Genomic DNA, 18,925 nt, shown 5'->3' with positions numbered 1-18,925 from the left:
ATGCCAGCCCACACATACAAGGAAGACAGTGCTGGTTTGGCTAGAGAAACCCTTTCACTTCTTTCCTTACTTTTTTCTCTCCCTCCTCCCTATTTTCTCTCTTCTTATCCCGCCCCCAAGGAGGATTCTCAACCACAGCTGGGGTGGGCAGCTTGTGGTTGTCACGAGCAAACCAGGGCAAGGCTTTCACGTTGTTGCTTCCAGTTCCCTGCAGCTTCAGCAAGAGCCACCAGAAAAGGCCTTGGGGGCCACATGTTGGACCCCCCTGACTTAGATCATCTAGGGAGATTCTGCTTGTGGCACCGCACCTGACAGTCTATCATAGGGTGGTGAACTTGAAAACAGGCACTTTATGCTGTTGCCCCTGTTCTGTTAAATGCCTTTGCTCTGCTATAGATGAAGCAGAACCACTGCTTGCTTCGGACATCTTGTAAAGATGGATCTTTTTGCCCAGGCTTTCCCTGACATGTAATATTAAACCCTGATTTATGTGGATGAATCCCCTGAATCTCTGTTTTACTTGCTTTGATATGTTTTTATATTGTTTTATTGGTTTTAAGTTGTATTTTTGTTTTACTGGATGATGTCTTTTATATTGTACATAGTGTACACCACTTAGAAATGCTTTTAAATAAGGTTAATTAAATAAATAAAGGCAGATACTGTGTATAAAAGGGATTGTTGACTTAAGGTTGGATTGGGCAACAGGCATTCTGTGGAACCCACTCTTGGAGTTTGTTAGACCTCCCCAGAATGAACTGCAGTGTTGAACACTAAGGTCTCCATTTTGCAGTGTAGTCAGATGCACATCATGAAGGTAATGTCATATTGCATAAATGTATCTGGTGTAATATATTAAGAGAGAGTTAGTGCACTGAAAAGACTAGCGCAATCACCCAGGGTCATGTGAGGCAAATTCCTGTTCTTGTAGTGTTATAGAGAAAGTTTTGCTTGTGGTAATGAAATGCAAATAGCAAGTAGAACTTTGTGGCTTCTTCGAATGGGTCTTGACAACAGTCAGAAGTTAAGATTTATAACAGGGATGGGGAAGTTGGCAAAGTAAGGCCAAGATCTCAGCCCTCTGCGCAATGATTTATGGACCACGTACACAACTGCATTGCAAAAAGGGTACTTGCAAGAGCAGAAAACTGACCGTGTCCTGGACTGCACCATCCCTACTATTGTGGCATTTGTCTGATCTTCATAATGTGTAAATGTATCTTCATGGTTTTTTCTTGTTTCCTTCTATGCTATAAATTTTAAAGGCTTTTTCTCTCTCCCCACCTCCCCACTATGTTTACATGGAAAGAGATATTATGCTTTCATACCCAGGGAAATGAATAAATGTGCCTTTAGAGCCCTTTCCAAGAGCATCTTAAGACAAATTGACTGCATGTTCAGTATACATTAATAACGAGAGAGAACCGCCAGAATGTAAGTGGCCGTGGCTTATCTATTTGACAGTTCGAAAGTTCAGCTTTCCTTTCTTTGCCACCGAAAGAACGATAAGAGCTCTAACCTTCAGCTCAGGAAACAGATAATAGTGCTGTGACACTGTTTACAGTTTTTCCACAGTTAATCATTTTTGAAAAAATTAAAAAAAATCTGCTTTTGAGATTAACAATGGATGGGTTTATTGCTTCTGGAGGTTGGGAGGGAATCCACTCTGGTTGTTGCAGAGCTTAACTGCATGTCTTGTATGCTTAACTAAAGTCTTTTATGTCTCGTGGCCATCTCCCCTTATCCTTGTGTGTGTGTAAATATGAGAGTTACTATGTTCTATAACCTGTGAAAGGAAAGGTTGAGAAGTGACAGTCAGGAAATGAAAGTTGACAGAAAACTCCCTCAGTTTTTAAGCATCTGCTGATAATGAGGCTTACTAATGCAGCTCAAGAGCTTCATGTGGACCACTCACTCTAGTATAAAATGCCCTCTAATGGCCAAGTAAGCATATGGCACAGGGTAAATGATAGGAAATGTGTATCTTTTTTTTCCTAGTGGCTTCTCTGTTGACTGCAGAAAATCAACTCAGAGGCCAGCCTGGAACTTGGAGTGAAGTGAGATTTGACTCTGAGTCAAGGAAAGGGTTTTGGACTAATACTTTTGGATACCTGCTTACAGGATGAATGATGAAATTCACAAGCTTGCAAACGTTATTGGCAGTTGTGCTGCAGGGAGATACATGAATAAAGGAAGGGCATCTGGTAAATATCAAAATTGGCTTTTACACATTTTTATAAAACTGCAGTGTAACTAATTTGCACAATTACTACAGAGAGGATTATTATTATTATTATTATTATTATTTGCTTCAAAAAGACTATTTTATTGCACATACCATGTTAAAAATGTCACAACCCCCACTTCAAGAACACAGCATCTCTGTGCATCAGAAATACAATGCAAATGTGCTTTGTGAGTGTATAACATTATTTATGTTTGCTACACTTGGCACTATAGATAAGAGGTTCAGAGGAAGGCTCATTTCAGAAGAAATCTCAGGTGGCAACTACTTTATCCATGTGCTGCCAGTTATTCTGCAATGAGCACATTTCAAGGGGGTCTTTAGCAGGGTTGGGAAACCTGTGGCCCTCCAGATGTTAGCCTGTTGTGCCTGATCATGCTGGGTGGGTGGGGCTAATGGAACTTGGAGTCCAAGAACACCAGAAGATCACAAGCTCCTCGTTTCTGCTGCATACACCATGAAACGTTCAAATCACAGACGAATCGACAATGCACAGGATTTGGTGGGGAGGTGAACTTTATTACTGTAGTCTTCGACAAACATTGTGCAGAAACATTATTTTCAGGGTTTGAAGAATTTCATTATTTTGTTTCTTTCCTTAAATTAATGAATATTCATTGGCACACACAGTTCAGATTGCCCTGCAATACACTGTGGTATGGTTTGTGCATGCCATCAGTTTTATATATTGTGGTTCTTTATCCCTGACTGGTTGTTTGGTTTTTTCTTTGAAGCTTGGTGTTTTGCTCAGGTCAGCAAATACCTGCTTATATGTGTGTTTTATCACAGAACTCTTTACTGGGAAACTTAAATTGTAATTTCTAAAGTGGTTGATTTACATACCCTCTGCAGCATGCAGCAGCTCAGTGTCGACAGTTCTGAAATCAGTGAGATACGTGGCTTTTCTTTTCTTTTTAGCCTAGCACAGTAAGTACCTTTTGGGGTGCACTTTTCATCATGATTTGGAAATATATCACTAGCTGGTTCAAACAAAACACCACTCACCAATGTGACATTATATGAACCAGCTCTGGGAATCTTTGCTTCCTTGTCCCCTCATCCACGGTCTTCCAGTACTTACCAAAGTTCCCTTTTTGTAACAAACCACAGTTTGTTACATCCAAAATAAAAAGCTATGGTTTTTATTTGACCTGAAAACCATATGAAAGAGGGAATGTGGAAAGACAGGAGGAAACATTAGGCTGCTTAGATATCTTTTTATGGCTGGTTTCATATATCTTTTATATTTGATCCGATCTAGTTTTTGTAACCATATTATTATTGTTTCTTATTTGATATTATTAAATTTATACTCTCTCCTTCTTCCTAAAGGGATCCCAGGGTGGGCACAAACACAAATGTTTCAGATATAGTATGGAAATGACTTTGGAAGAATAAATACCCTAAAAGGGATTTATTTATTTAAAACGCATAATAATAATAATAATAATAATAATAATAATAATAATAATAAATTAGTGCAATAATAATAAATAGAAGTTTTTATTATTAATAATATAAGCAGTAATAATTATAAAAAGTTAACAAAATGTTTCATCTTGCTGTCTCTATTTCCAAGTGATTATGCATTTTTTAAGTCTTTAAATTCTGAATTTCTAGCAGAAGATGTTCCATCTTTTCACACCAAGTAGACAGAAAGAGTTATTTAGACACACAACCCATGCAGCCCTTGGGTTGTGTATTGGATCCTTCTTCTGTAGACCCTATTCTTTTTGCTTCTTTGTGTTTTGGTGTTATTGTTTCCTTTTCTCCACAAGCACGAGTTCTTAGTGTTATCTTTTGATCCTTCCTTTTATGTTTCTGACATTATACTGTAAGCTAAGGCTTTTCATTTTCAGGCACCAAACATTGCTGATGATACGTAGACTTTCCCTTCTATTGAATCTCCCCATATTTTAGTTCATTCTCTGAATCTGAAGAAGTGTGCATGCACACGAAAGCTCATACCAAAATAAAAACTTAGTTGGTCTTTAAGGTGCTACTGAAGGAATTTTTTTATTTTACTTCGATCCAGACCAACACGGCTACCTACCTGTTTCTCAGCCCTGTTTGCATTCTTCTTTCTCTCTTTTTTGGCTGCTCTTTGGTTTCTATTTTGCATTCCATCACCCACCTTATTTTTTCTGCATGCAGAGATGTTTCTTCTTTCCATTTTTCTAATGTTCCCTTTTTATGTTCAGCTAAAGAATCAACCACTATATATACAAAAACACTCCTTTGGGATACTTTAAGGCAGACACCATCTAGTTATATGATCTGCATTGATGCTTAGCACTTCATTCATTCATTCATTCATTCATTCATATGGGGTGAGGGAACAGCACACAATACACAGCTGCATTTAAGCAACAATATACCGGTATGTTATTCACTTGTATATTTGGGCTGTTTGCTTAAAATTGTTGTCATCTTATGTAAAAGTCTTTTAAGATTTTGGTCCCGTCTTGAAATAAAGTTCCTTGAAGAGAAAGGTACCTTATTTCCAGCCATCAAGAATCACAGTTATTACTGAAACATTCTACTGTACTGATGTTTAACCTCTAGCATTTTTGCTTCTTCCACCAGAGTAAAGGAACAGACTTGCTACATTTTTCTCCCCTGTAGTTTTTTTATCTTTGATTATAACAATATAGCTTCCCCAGTCATTCTAGCTGCAGCTACTTTCAGTCTCTCTTTGTTATTTTGTGACCCTTAATGTGAAAAGTGAAAACCAGTAGCTGTGATCGAGGATACTTGAAATGAAGTTCTCTGTAGTCTAGTTCCAGCAGGGAACTATTAAATTATTACTGCGGCTGCAAAGCATTTTTTAATACCCTGCACCTAGGTCCAACCCTCCTGAGCCAAAACACTATGACATGATCATGGGTTAAATTGTAACCCCTGGTTATAATGGAAAATGCCTCTATTGCTGGCTCTTCCTTCCATTTTTGCACTTTGGCTACCTTGTCATTGGTATCGCCAAGAAAGATAGAAAATTGATCTCCCTGGAGATCCAGTCAGCCATGATGAATGGTGGCACACAACTAAATATAGCCTAGTAAAACATATGCACAGAGTTGCAGGTGAATTGTAGTGCAAGCTCCTCCAACCCCCCTCCCCCTGTAGTGCACTGTTGTGTAAGACCTCCTGTCTAAAGTAACTCATCATTTTCAGCAAAAAACAGCAATGTCACCAAAATTCACAATTACCTGCTGGAATTTGTCCAGATTGTCTCAATATTGTGACTCAGGCACTGTTTCCCTAAGAAGTTCTTCCAGAGTTTGAAGTATTAGATGATGTTCTGATCATGTATGTTGAGCATTCAGCAGGCTCAGTCACCCAAATCCAGCAGCTTTGTATAGATATAGGAACAGTTCTTTGATATTAATCCCTTTCTCTAAACCAGGGGTGGCCATCTCCCAAGAGACTGCAATCTACTCACAGAGTTAAAAACTGGCAGTAATCTATCCCCTTTTGTTGAGCTTTTTTGAGGAAGGAGGAAGGCCCATTTTTGTGGGGTTCAGGTCAAAGTTGTTGAGTTTTTTCAGGGAGGAGGTAAAATGTTGAGCTTTTTTTAGGGGAGCCACAGTTGTTCAGCCAATGATCTACCAGTGATCTACCGCAGACATCCAGTGATCTACCGGTAGATCACGATCTACCTGTTGGACATGCCTCCTCTAAACAAATGTATTGTTGATTGCTTTGTAGTGCATGACCAAATCACGTGATTATGCAGTCGTCTTCACCTGGTGAATATCTTCTCTATTTGGAGTAGACAGCAACTGCTTATTGCAAGCGTTTTACGTGGTTGTTGTCATTCCTCACTCCCCCAACCACCTCCTGCCAGCCTGTTCTAAAACACCCTTTCTTGTACCAGGTATGTTTGTTGGAGAAGGACTTGAATTTTCAGGTAGCTTTCCAGTACGGCTGATGCTATGGAGTTAATGCAGGTGAAGCTAATTAAAACTCCCAAAGAGGCAGTAGTGCTTTGTACATGTTATCAGATGCACACAAACTGGTTCTGAATTGAGTTGACATGAATAAGCCTATCACTCCCTAACCTACTGTGGTGGAAAATGCTGGACTGCTTTATATGCTTCCGTGATCAGTTAATGTAAACAGCTCAGAAAAACACATTAACCCAGACTTGTAGAACATGCAGCCTGACACTACAAAGGTATAAACTGTACATTTTAGCCTCCTGTTCACAGATACAGGTAGGCATCCAAAACAGAAGGTTTATCAAGGTCACAGGTTCTGCTGGGCCTGCTTTTACCGGTAATATTCTCAATTTATTTCTAGAAAAGCTTCGTTCTCCCTTCTGAGCCATTTAGAAATTTGTTTTAAACTGTTAACACTAAAAGTCTTTATGTTTGTGAGATAAAAGACATATTAATAGTTAATGGCCTCTGATCATTGCCATACCCATATAATAATGATAAAATGGGTTATTTCACAGACCACCCAATCTTATGTAAAGTCCATCAGCTATGTTTACATGCTGCAGCTGACTTCCAGGTCATGCTCAGTGGCAAGGGAGCAGTTGTTCAGGCAGGTGCCCCAAGTGGGGCCTTGGTGTTCCAGTGATTCCAAGTCATTGTAGTTGACAGGCAGGGTATGGTTCATAGGTACACAGACAGTAGGTAGGGCATTAGGAGGAGGCTTTTGGTAGACAGCTCTTCCAGCAGTGTCAAGATTGGCAACCCAACTAAATTGTTTGAGCATCATTGTCCAATGATTTTGGGAATGAACACAAAAACAGTACTACTACTGTGTAGTCTGCTTTTTCACCCTTTTTATACTCGCATGCATTTGGCATTCCTTTCCCATCCCACCTGAAAGCTTTTTATTTGTTAAAGGTGAATAAGTATTGAACAAGTTGTCTTAGTGATGATTGGGACACAACTTACTTCAACACATGATGAAGCCAGTGATTCTTGTGACAGAAGGCCACAAAAATAGTTGTATGAGCAGTTCACTGGCTGTTGTTGTGTTGTTGTGTTGTTGTTTAGTCGTGTCTGACTCTTCGTGACCCCATGGACCAGAGCCCACCAGGCACTCCTGTCTTCCACTGCCTCCCACAGCTTGGTCAAACTCAGGTTTGTAGCTTCGAGAACACTGTCCATCATCATCATCATCATCATCACTTTTAATTTGTATACCGCCTTTCTACCATACAATACTCAAAGCGGTTTACAAGCTGAAGAAACAGAATCTAATGAAATACAAAACAACCTTATAACAATCTAATGCAATACAAAAATATGATAATAAAACATAGCTTTAAAATAAGCAATCAAATAATGTAACGTTCAGCAATCATTACAATAGTATAGAATAATATCAGCATATGAAAATTAAACAGAAACCCACTCTTAACATTTACAATAAATAATTTCAAAACAATAATCAATAAAACAACAGCAAGCCACAATGCATAAAACAATACAATACAAATTGAAAAATATAGACTGGAGGGTGAGGCAAGGCAGGTGGAAAGAGGCCTTGCCTGATGGAGTCTCCCCCTCACAGTTCTTCCTCCAGGCACAGCTTCCTTATGAGGAGTCCCAGGGCCGAAGGGGGCGAGGCAAGGCAGGTGGAAAGAGGCCTTGCCTGATGGAGTCTCCCCCTCACAGTTCTTCCTCCAGGCACAGCTTCCTTATGAGGAGTCCCAGGGCCGAAGGGGGCGAGGCAAGGCAGGTGGAAAGAGGCCTTGCCTGATGGAGTCTCCCCCTCACAGTTCTTCCTCCAGTCACAGCTTCCTTATGAGGAGTCCCAGGGCCGAAGGGGGCAAGGCAAGGCAGGTGGAAAGAGGCCTTGCCTGATGGAGTCTCTCCCCTCACCATCCAACCATCTCATCTCATCCTCTGTTGTCCCCTTCTCCTTGTGCCCTCCATCTTTCCCAACATCAGGGTCTTTTCCAGGGAGTCTTCTCTCCTCTTGAGGTGGCCAAAGTATTGGAGCCTCATCTTCAGGACCTGTCCTTCCAGTGAGCACTCAGGGCTGATTTCCTTTAGAATGGATAGGTTTGATCTTCTTGCAGTTCATGGGACTCTCAAGAGTCTCCTCCGCCACCATAATTCAAAAGCATCAATTTTTTGGTGATCAGCTTTCTTTATGGTCCAGCTCTCACTTCCATACATCACTACTGGGAAAACCATAGCTTTAACTATATGGACCTTTGTGAGCAAGGTGATGTTCAAGTTCACTGGCTAGTCTGGTAAAATGGTTTGTTTACTCAAAGAACTTAAGGAAATTATACTCTTTCCCATTTTATGTGAAACCAATTGTCCATTTGGAATGTTCCCTCAGTGTCAGGATTGAAAAATGGACCACTGCAAAATACTGACCTTTTCATGAGAGATTCTTTCCTGTGTTACTTATCAATCAGCAGTCGGCATATTCTTTCTAGTGTGGAGATAAAAGATTTATATTGTTTACTCTCCCCACCATCACCACCTCAGCCTAACAACATTGTAAATGTTCTCATTATCCATAGACATTTCTAATTCCAGAATCTCTTAGAGTGGGCCTGGAAGATACCTCATGGCTGTGACTTTTATGTAATAGAACCGCTCCTATAGAATCAAACAAGTATTTTATGTTTCTAGCTATGTTGTTTTTTCATTCACATACCCTGGTTTTTTTTTGTTTTTTTTAATTTTGCTTAGTTTGTTGGGAAAGTATTTATCCATGTATGTATTTTCATATCAGAAGAGAAAGAAAACGGCCTCTCTGAGGGTTTGGGGCTTGATGGATACTGGATGATTTCAGTCCTACCAAATTTTAACTGGTTTCTGGTTAATTGTGTTGGGAAAATGAAAAGGCAGTTGGATGGACTGGCCTTATTACTTTCTGCTGTTTCCTCGATAATAGAAACTGCTAAGTCTCAGCTGAAGCAGCTAGAAGATTTGGAATAGAATTTGACTCAGTAACATAGTTCATCTTGTTTACTTTTCTGTGCAGTTCAGAGTAGCAAAGATGTAGTTCTGTGGAAAAGTTAGTTTGTTTCTAGCTAGTGGACAGAGCAAATGGTCATACAATGGGAAGGAACCTGGAGACAATGTGGTTAACCACTTTGGTCCTTATTTAAGTTCGATCTCCTATAAACTTCTAACAGATTTTATTATTCTCTTGAAATGAGAAAAGAACAGTGTTTTTCCATTGAAAGCAATTAGAGTGACCAAGGAAAATGATTCAGTAGAACCAAATGTCTCCATTTATCAAGATCTGATGTTTTTTGTTTGGCTCCCGCCGATAGGACCATAGCCTCTAACCTCCTTCCCTGTTAGGAAGAAACTATACAGGTGAGATGGAACCAGTCTCCACTATCTACTACTGAATAGATAAGATTATCAATATAAGTGCTGCTCAGGAAATACATTTTTCTTACTGGGATTACGCAATATTGTGTGCTCAGGGAGCACAAAACATGAACTTCTCTAGAATCCTTTTTTCCTCTCTTTAGAAACTAGTACTGGTAGTATATCAGTAAACACATACCCCATGCATTTCCTCATCCTGGTACCCCATGCTGGGCAAGGATAACAAAATACAAAATGTGATCATTATCATGTGCAAAACAAACAAAAACTAGTGGGGTATTTTTTTATACAGTACATAACCAAGGATCTGTACTTTTCTCACTGTATGCTTAGTCTGCTAATCTGCATCTGTTATTGATACAAAAGAATTTGTAAGAAAAAATGAAAGATTCAGTCTCAGGATGAAGGGTGGGCGAGTAATCAAATAAATAAGTAATAGTAATGGAGGTGTTCACAATTTAAGCAGCAGATGGATTTCATGCCTTCAGTTCAATTGCAAGGATATTCACAGGCCAAACACATTACTGAGCAGTGCCCATTTCACTGTTGTTGGAAAAGACCCTTCTTTGCGTTGGGTGTAACACCCTCCTTGTTCTTTGTTCTGTCATGGACTGTGGGTGTTTAAAACGCAATCCTAAGAAGCAACTGAAATATTTTTTTTGCAATGTGTTATTACTTTTCATGCTGTCATGGTTAAGTAACACCCCCCCCCCAATAAATAAATAAAAGCCTGGGGTAGTGTCCGAGCACTTTCAGGGAAATTTAAATTTTGAAAGACACCGCTGGAGACTAGCAAGGACATGCAATTACTATATGTAAATCACTTCAGTTGTTTCCTAATCTTGCTGAAGACCAAAGAATTACAGCCCCCCCCCCTGTGTGTATATCTTCGCACTCAGATTTCATTATATGCTGAAACGGTGCATATATGTATGCGTTAATTTCTCTCTCTGCTTTCATTTGTGCTTAGCCTACTTACTACTACTGTTTTAGAATTGTGTTTTATTTTCAGATTGAGTAGAGATCATTTAGAAGAAGTGGTAGGTGTGTGTATCCTGCTCAACTAATGGAAATCTTTTTATTAAAGAGAATCTCCTCTGTGTTTCTGTTGTTTCCCTAGCATATCTATGCCACCCCAAATCCTGGCTTGGGGAGCTTGTTTTACTCCAGCAGGTTTTAAAAACAGGCTCTTATCACTGCATGGTATCATCATGGGCACCTGTCAAACTTAAATGGAATGGGCCCTATAGATGTGAAATACATCTATAGCGTAATTGGTGCCTTTATCTTCAGAGTGTTTAAACATGTAGTGATGTACTTACAGATTTCATAGGCATTGTGTTTTGTGTTTTTTATTCTGGTTTAAATGATATGGAATTGGTGCATGAAGTGCTTGGGTTTTTTTTACTAGTTAGAGGGTATCTTCTTGTATGTTGATGAAAACTCAGAAAGGTATTTTAATATGACCAAAAGTCCTTGGGGCGTGGCAGATCCCTGTTGGTCCTTTAGTCAGGTAGGAACAGATTAGAATTATGGAACCTGAGATAGCTCCAAGCACACCACTTCACTTGACAAAGTCTGAACATCAGCTGAGGCCCTTAAAGCTTCTTGGGTCACATTACTGTACACATGTGCTAACTCTTTCTTGAAGAGTGGGGAGCTTTGAATGTTTTAATCCTCTGGTCTGGAGCTTTACATACAATTGCATCTCAGCCAGCTCCAGCCTTTTGTGTTGCCTGCCCTGGGAAGTATAAGGCCACTGGTGTAAGGGACCAGTTCTTCAGTGGAACCTGGTTAAAAAGCTGCAGCTCAGTATCAGGGCTCTAGTCTTGCTGATGCAGCTGCTTTCTCAAGTTCAGTCATGGCAATAGACTGGAGAGATTCACTCTGTGCAGTGTACTCCCAAGTGAACTATGCAAGTTCATAAATAAGACACAAGAGATCAATATCTTGTAATATAAGATTACTTAAGAAACTGGAGAGCTATTTATTAGGGATGTGCAAGGGACCCAAGATTCACCTTATAACTGTGTATAATTTTGATCTCTCTGAGTTGCTCTGTTCTCTTCGATCTTTAGTTTGAATTCTTAGCTGCTCCATGCAAAGCTAAGGCCTATGTTTCCCATCCGTTATAATGGGGAATCGAAAAACAGCTATAACTCTCCCCCCTTTTGGCCAAAATGGATGAAATTTATAGTCTTATAAGCATTTCCAGAGCGGATTAAGATGCCAATTTGCAAATAGGTCCAGTTTGTTGTTGTTGTGTTTTTTTTGGTGGGGGAAGTGAATGGGATTCATTTCCCTCCATAATCCCGTATGAGAGGACAACAAAGGGTTGCCTCTTGCTGAGTTGTATGTATTTTTGCTTGTACATTTTTATTTGTTTGTACAGTGGAACCTCGGTTTACGAACGTGATCCGTTCCATGGAGGCGTTCGTAAACGGAGGCATTCGCTCTCCGAAGGCATCCTTCTGCGCATGCGTGAAGCACCAATAGAGTGCTTCTGCGTGCGCTGCGCAGATCGCTTCTGCGCATCCGACGCCGCTGAACCCGGATGTAAACACTTTCGGGTCCGCAGTGTTCGTAAATGGAGGCGTTCGTAAACGGGACTGTTTGTAAACCGAGGTACCACTGTATATCTGCCTGCAGCTTCACACTGCCCTTTCCTTTCCAGTACAGAAGCCCCACTCCTGATTTATTCTGATTTCCACATTGCATCCCTCTGCACTTCGTCTGTGACCCTCAGGCTTTTCAGTGGTCTCAGCGGGGTGTGATGTGAAAGCCCCATAGTGCAAGCTTGCTCTGTTTTGCTTTCCTTCCTCTATCCAAGCCAGTACAACATCATCAATAAATGGTATTGCTAAACTCAGTGAGGATCTAACTTTTTAGAAATAGTTATAGGCAGAAAAGTTTTCCTCCTAGAGAGTTTAGGGGCTGGCAAGACAAGGGAAGTGTATGATCACACCAACCCACTATTGATTTAGGAGTATTGGCTGCACAAGCTCCTACAAAGCTTGGTTGGAGTGCATTTTACAGGGCTACTCAATGATTGAAGTATACAGTAGTTTATGAATTTATGTAACTTTTCACTCATTCCATGGTAACTGTATTTTAGAAGGATCATTGCCATTTCAGATTTCTGTTTATCAAGCACCAGGATGTGCAGCAAAGGACTAGTGTACTTGGCTTGATTTTTGAAGCAGACCTTTTTGTGTGAAGGCTGTGAGCAAAAACTGAACACAGGTTTTTTTTAATTTTTGTTTCCTTTACTTTTCGAAGTAATGTTTGTATGTTTTTTGAAGTGGTGTGTTTTGAAACCCTCCTTACCTTTGCTCCTAATAAATGCAATCGTTTTAAGGTTCTGGATGTCTTTTTCTCTTTTTAGTGCAGCTCTCCAATTTGCATGCCTTAAAAGATTTATTACATTTTCTAATTACCATGCAAAAGTAGTAAGGTTTTTCTTTCCTTTGTAATTCTTCCGTGTTCCTGATGATCTAAGAGTTCCTGCTGTTGTCACGTGCAGTTGGCTTAAGTGCAAATATTTTACATGCAGAGATTTTCAGCTTTGGAAATAATGAAGCCATTAAAATTGTTGTTCTCAAGAATTTGTTTTAAATTGTGTGTTTAAGGCTGGTGCTTGGTAATGAGAGGGACAGAAATGCCAGGCTTGGTTTTGACTGCCATCACTGCCAGGACCACACTGCTGGTAACATACAGAATGTGTTCACAGTATTGATGTTTTGACTCTGTAATACCATAGTATCTATGCTAGCCATACCATTTGCTACTTATTGGCCTCTCTGGAACGAGAATTGTCTCTGACTGAGAACCCAGATGGTAAGATGTCCCTGCTGCTGTGAAATCGGGGTGTCACAATGGAGGAGTGATGGGGGCGGTCTGACCCGGGTTCCACCCCCGTGACTCCCAAGCCGAGCCTCCAGCCTCCCGGGGAAAAGCTTTTGGAGGTTGTAGCTGGAGGCGCGCAGCTTTGGAGGCGCGGGGGGGCGGTGATACCCCGCCACTTAACAACTCATGCGTCGTTACGTAGTGACGCCGCGCGCCCCGGGTGCATGGCGATTTGCTGCCCCGGGTGTTGCGGCAGCTCGCTACACTGCTGAGTGAAATAATATCAAGTTCAGGGTCCATCACTTCAAATCTTGTTTCCCCTGATTGGAAATTCTTCTGCCCTGTCATAGTATATCTCTGGATTATCCCGTTTACAGTGCACTGCTGACACTGGTTTGATATCAGCCTGGGTGAAGCAACAGAAAGATGAAATTATGGGTCTATCCTGTATAGAGCAGAGACAGGTATCCTACAGATGACGCAGAAACTGTTAAAAACTGAAGGTGGCAGCTGTGGTGGTAGAAGTTATAGCGAGGCTTTCTTGTCTGCTCCTTGCTTGAATATTTGGGGGAGTAAAGGATACCATTTGTACTTCTCCCACAAGCAAGAGGTACTCTGTACATCGTGGGGAATTGTGTGATTCTCTGCATCTCATGTATGACTTGGTGACGGGGAGTTTCTTTCTTTTCTTGGATGCCTGCACACTTTCACCCATTTCTTCATCTTCAAAGTTGTTCCCAGCTCTCACAAGTTGGGTTTTGAACCATAAAGTTACTCATACCTGATGTAAGCTAACTTCCTACTAGTCGAGCCCAGACAGACTTGTTCTTGCTTTTTATTCTACTCCCCTATTCCTGTTAAGGGACCCAGGTGGCGCTGTGGGTTAAACTACAGAGTCTAGGGCTTGCTGATCAGAAGGTCAGCGGTTCGAATCCCTGCAATGGGGTGAGCTCCCGTTGCTCGGTCCCAGCTCCTGCCCACCTAGCAGTTCGAAAGCACATCAAAGTGCAAGTAGATAAATAGAGACCGCTCCGGCGGGAAGGTAAACGGCATTTCCGTGCGCTGCTCTGGTTCGCCAGAAGCAGCTTTGTCATGCTGGCCACATGACCCGGAAGCTGTCTGCGGACAAACGCTGGCTTCCTCGGCCTATAGAGCGAGATGAGCGCCGCAACCCCAGAGTCGGACACGACTAGACCTGATGGTCAGGGGCCCCTTTACCTTTACCTTTACCTATTCCTGTTAGAATGTGATGAGTGCTTTCATTAAACTGAGAAATGTTGACAGTGAAAATTACTTCACTTCTATTTATCTACTGTATTTATCTGCTGTAACCTTTTATTTATGTACATAGGTCCCTTCCCCCTTTTATTGGTAATACAATAAACTCTTCCCTTAAAAACCTTCTTTGCCTTGAATTCAGAGTTTAGGTTTGGGTTGGGGTTTTTTTTAAAATGGAGGATTAATTATTAATAGGACTGGGAATCATGGTCTTTAGAATCTTCACATTTTGAGGGAAAAATCAATTAATTATTACTATAAATCTCTGTGATTATGCTGCAGTCGTATTGCTGGGAAATTGGCCATTAACTACCAGGAAATCGCCCATCTCCTATCAGTCAGAATTCAGCGGCACCAGTAAGCCCCTGTTCCTTTTATAAATTAACTATCAACGTGATGCATAATTGATAACCATCTATAATAATAACAATAATCTCCGTGAAATTGTGATCCTGCTAGGCAGTAGATTTGTTACAGTCTTCTCCCCCACCCTCCCAAACCTCACAATAGTATCCTATTGCATTTGTTAACTATTTATAGCCAACAGTTTCTGGCAAACTGAAGCTGAACTTCCTTCTGGGATGCTGTGTTAGACGAACAGATAGGATCGTAGCTGTAAGAAGGCAGCATTACCCAGACCTGCAAAACGTTGTGATAATACTCGACCCTTAATGGCATTTGTATAAACCTGTTGGATTGCTCTTTAAAAGCAATATTACAAAACAAACCTACAATGACCCCAATTCAGCTCTAGTCACGACAGACAGTAGCCCTGAATATGGAGACAAGCACCATCTGGGTGATGTATTTAACCAGTGGACCCAAGATGATCATTGTCATGCAAATGTAGATCTAGTTTCGCGTCAGTCTCCACATTGGCTATGATGCACAGAAACTTGCTAGTATATTTGGATCTCTTGAGCAGTAATGGGGAGCACATATGTGAAGTCGCTTACACAGCAGCAGATATTTTGCTGCCTGAGGCAAAGGGCAAAATGGTGCCCTCTCCCAAGGCACACACAGAAGCCAAGTGGAATGGTAGTTGACTGTTACTCCAATCCTGGTGAAAGGACAGTGTCTTCTACTGCAGTTGAGGGCAGCAGGCTAGCATAGGGGAACAGGGCAGGCCACATGGCACTCCCAGCTCTGGCCACTCCCCCCACCTCAACATCTGCTACCTAAGGCAGTTCTTGTTCTCCCTCATAGTAGGGCCAGGCCTGCATGGCAACCCCTCCCCTCACACCTCCTTGCACTCATTGAGAGCCTCTCTTTCCACATTGTATTCATCAGAAAAATGACTTTGCAATATAATTTAGGTTTCAACAGCACCTTGTCTATATTGTGCAACTTTCCAAATGGCTTCTGTTACTTTTTGCTTTCCCGTGCAACATTCATAGACATGGGGCAAGTACTACACATTGTTTGAAAATATTTCTAATATTTATCTAGAACACCAGCCAGTCTCTACTTGTCCACTATCTTATTTTACATCCACTCCAGGGGTTGGCACTGCCTATTGGCTTCCTCCTCCTCCCTCAATGTTGCCCCTTGTAGAACTCAGCAAGGATGGAGACAAAGCTAGAATTACCGTAGTTGGCTATGCCTGCCATCGTCTGTAGCTTGGACTGTCATTGGCTGTGGCTCCACCTACTTGGCCTCTTCTGCCCTACCAGTGGCCACCAGCTGCCACTGGACAACTGAAAGAGAATGTTGCATTGAATCCTCACCCTCTAACTGGAGAGTTCTTGTTAAGGGTGGAAGCCAGGATATTGTACGTTTTAGGGTGTTCAAGCAGGTCAAATCTCACTTCCCTTCCACTAGATTGTTTTCGGGGTATTTCAGCCCCCTTTGGGCTTAATGTTAAATAACATTTTTAAAAGCATGCATTGAGTTTCATCTAAGCATCCTGATACAGTACCTCCCTCAGTCCCCACCCCTTCTTTTTGCTTCAGCACTGAACAACTTGAATTTTATATTAGCAGGAATGATTTTAATGGAGTGTGAGTTATGTGGAAGTTTGACGTCCTGTAGAAACTGCGCATTCATAGATTGACTCCCTGTTATGTGTGCATAGTATTTTATAGGCACCTATGTTGTCATTCACATTTGATTAGACTTGCTTTTAAGCACCCTGCAGCTATCTTTTTCTCTTTGAGTAATTATGCTGAGGTTCATGACTCTTGCAAAGGAATCCACTTTACTATTAATTTACTTCTGAATAGTGCTGATCTTAGGGAGGCTTAAGGGAAGGTTGCCAGGCTGTTAACAGGTGCTAATGGTAAGTTCCATTTTAATATTATGGGATAGAAGCTGCAGATACATATATGAAACTTCAGACCTCTTCTAGAACCAAAGCTTCAAATGTGTGCCCTCTCACAAACATTACATAGGCAAAACAAAAAATAAAAAAAATTCCTTCCAGTAGCCCCTTAGAGACCAACTAAGTTTGTCATAGGTATGAGCTTTCGTGTGCATGCACACTTCTTCAGATTACATAGGCACCAATCAGTGAAACCTCAAAGGTTGTTATTTATTGGACACCCAAGTGAGCAAGTACTGTATTGAGATTGTCAAACACACCATATTCTGGGTCACATTTCCCCCACCACGAGCACCTTGTCATCCAGAAAGGAATCACATGTAGGGTTGTTTTACTTGGTAAAATGTTAATGCATTTGGTATACAGTTGCCTGAAATCTGATGTTGGTACAAGGTCTTTTTTCTCCTTTTCACTTTTTCCAAGTTCATTTACCGTAAGTATGGTGTGAGCCAGGGCTCTTTTTTTAGCCAGAACTCACAAGAACCCACTTCTGGCACCTCTCAGGGGGGCGCCATTGCCATTATAAGAGAACAAGGGAGGCAATTGTAGTGAGTTCCGGCACCTCTTTTTTCTAACATCCTCTGCTTTTTCCTCCTTGCCGTTTCACATGCTACAGCACAGCACAGATCAGACCATCTTGTAAGTTGGGATTGGCTAGCCTGTGGCCCTCCAGATATACTACACATGACCTTTGGCAGTGTTGGCTGAGGCTGATGGGAGTTGGAATCCAGCAACATCTGGAGGACCACAGGTTAGCCATTTCTGTTATAGATTGGTCTCACACATACAAGTTATTTGCTGGTATTATAAAACTAGGCCCAATAAATAGATTTATATAAATTATAGCTAAATTATCAAGATTAGCATCAACAGAGTAGAATGTAAGGGCAAGGTGTGAATTACACACGTTGTGTGTGTGTTTGTGTGTGTGTGTGTGTGTGTGTCTGTTTGTTTGTCTGTCTGTCTGTCTCTCTCTCTCTCTCTCTGTGTGTGTGTGTGTGTAATGTTGTTTAGTCATTTCGGACTCTTCGTGACCCCATGGACCAGAGCACGCCAGGCACTCCTGTCTTCCACTGCCTCCTGCAGCTTGGTCAAACTCATGTTCGTAGCTTCGAGAACACTGTCCAACCATCTCGTCCTCTGTTGTCCCCTTCTCCTTGTGCCCTCAATCTTTCCCAGCATCAGGGTCTTTTCCTGGGAGTCTTCTCTTCTCATGAAGTATTGGAGCCTCAGCTTCAGGGTCTGTCCTTCCAGTGAGCACTCAGGGCTGATTTCCTTCAGAATTGATAGGTTTGATCTTCTTGCAGTCCATGGGACTCTCAAGAGTCTCTTCCAGCACCATAATTCAAAAGCATCAATTCTTCGGCAATCAGCCTTATTTATGGTCCAGCTCTCACTTCCATACATCACGACTGTGTGTAATAGAATTCAATTAAAATTCCAATTTTGTCATTAGTATGAATAAATTAAACCTGTATGGTAGATATTATTTACATAAACTGGCCAAATTTCTGTAAATGCATTTAATGATTTCTGTTAGTCCTATTGATGCAGTCTCCTTAAAATGAAGCTGCCTTTTCAACTGCACTGCACTAACAAGTTCCCATGGTGAATGCCTTAGTTAGTGCACGCAGATCCCAGCTGTCAGCCAGCTTTAAGTTCCCCACTTTATCTTTGTAGCCCTTTCCTTACCTGTCCCACACCTGATATGACATCAGGATGTGGGCAGGTGGCCATGGATTGGGGGAAATGGCCTCGTGGTCCAAACTTGGACCTGGGCTGGGCTTAATTAGGCATGTGGACTGGAGGTTCTCCATACCTGCTCTAGCATCTTTAAGGAATGTACTGGGAAAGCATATTTTAAAATGTAAGAGGACATGAGCTCGAAGCTGTGGCAAGGAACAAGCTGAG

The 18,925-nt window shown here is 41.3% G+C and overlaps 1 protein-coding gene across 7 annotated transcripts in view; it reads left to right on the top strand.

Annotated features, from left to right (window-relative positions):
* Window positions 1-18,925, top strand: part of CTBP2 (C-terminal binding protein 2) — a 225,848-nt gene that overhangs the window by 116,591 nt on the left and 90,332 nt on the right. The window contains exon 2 of one of the 7 annotated variants that reach the window (XM_035137553.2): window positions 17,631-17,765. The exons of the other annotated variants lie outside the window; for them this stretch is intronic. The gene's annotated coding sequence lies outside the window, so the exon portion shown is untranslated. The remainder of the gene's footprint in view (window positions 1-17,630; window positions 17,766-18,925) is intronic. 7 annotated transcript variants of the gene reach the window in all.

Source organism: Zootoca vivipara, chromosome 5 (genome assembly GCF_963506605.1).
Source record: "Zootoca vivipara chromosome 5, rZooViv1.1, whole genome shotgun sequence".
Classification (NCBI taxonomy): Eukaryota; Metazoa; Chordata; class Lepidosauria; order Squamata; family Lacertidae; genus Zootoca; species Zootoca vivipara.
The sequence above is the reverse complement of the archived record's forward strand: the minus strand, read 5'-3'. Positions and strand labels throughout refer to the sequence as shown.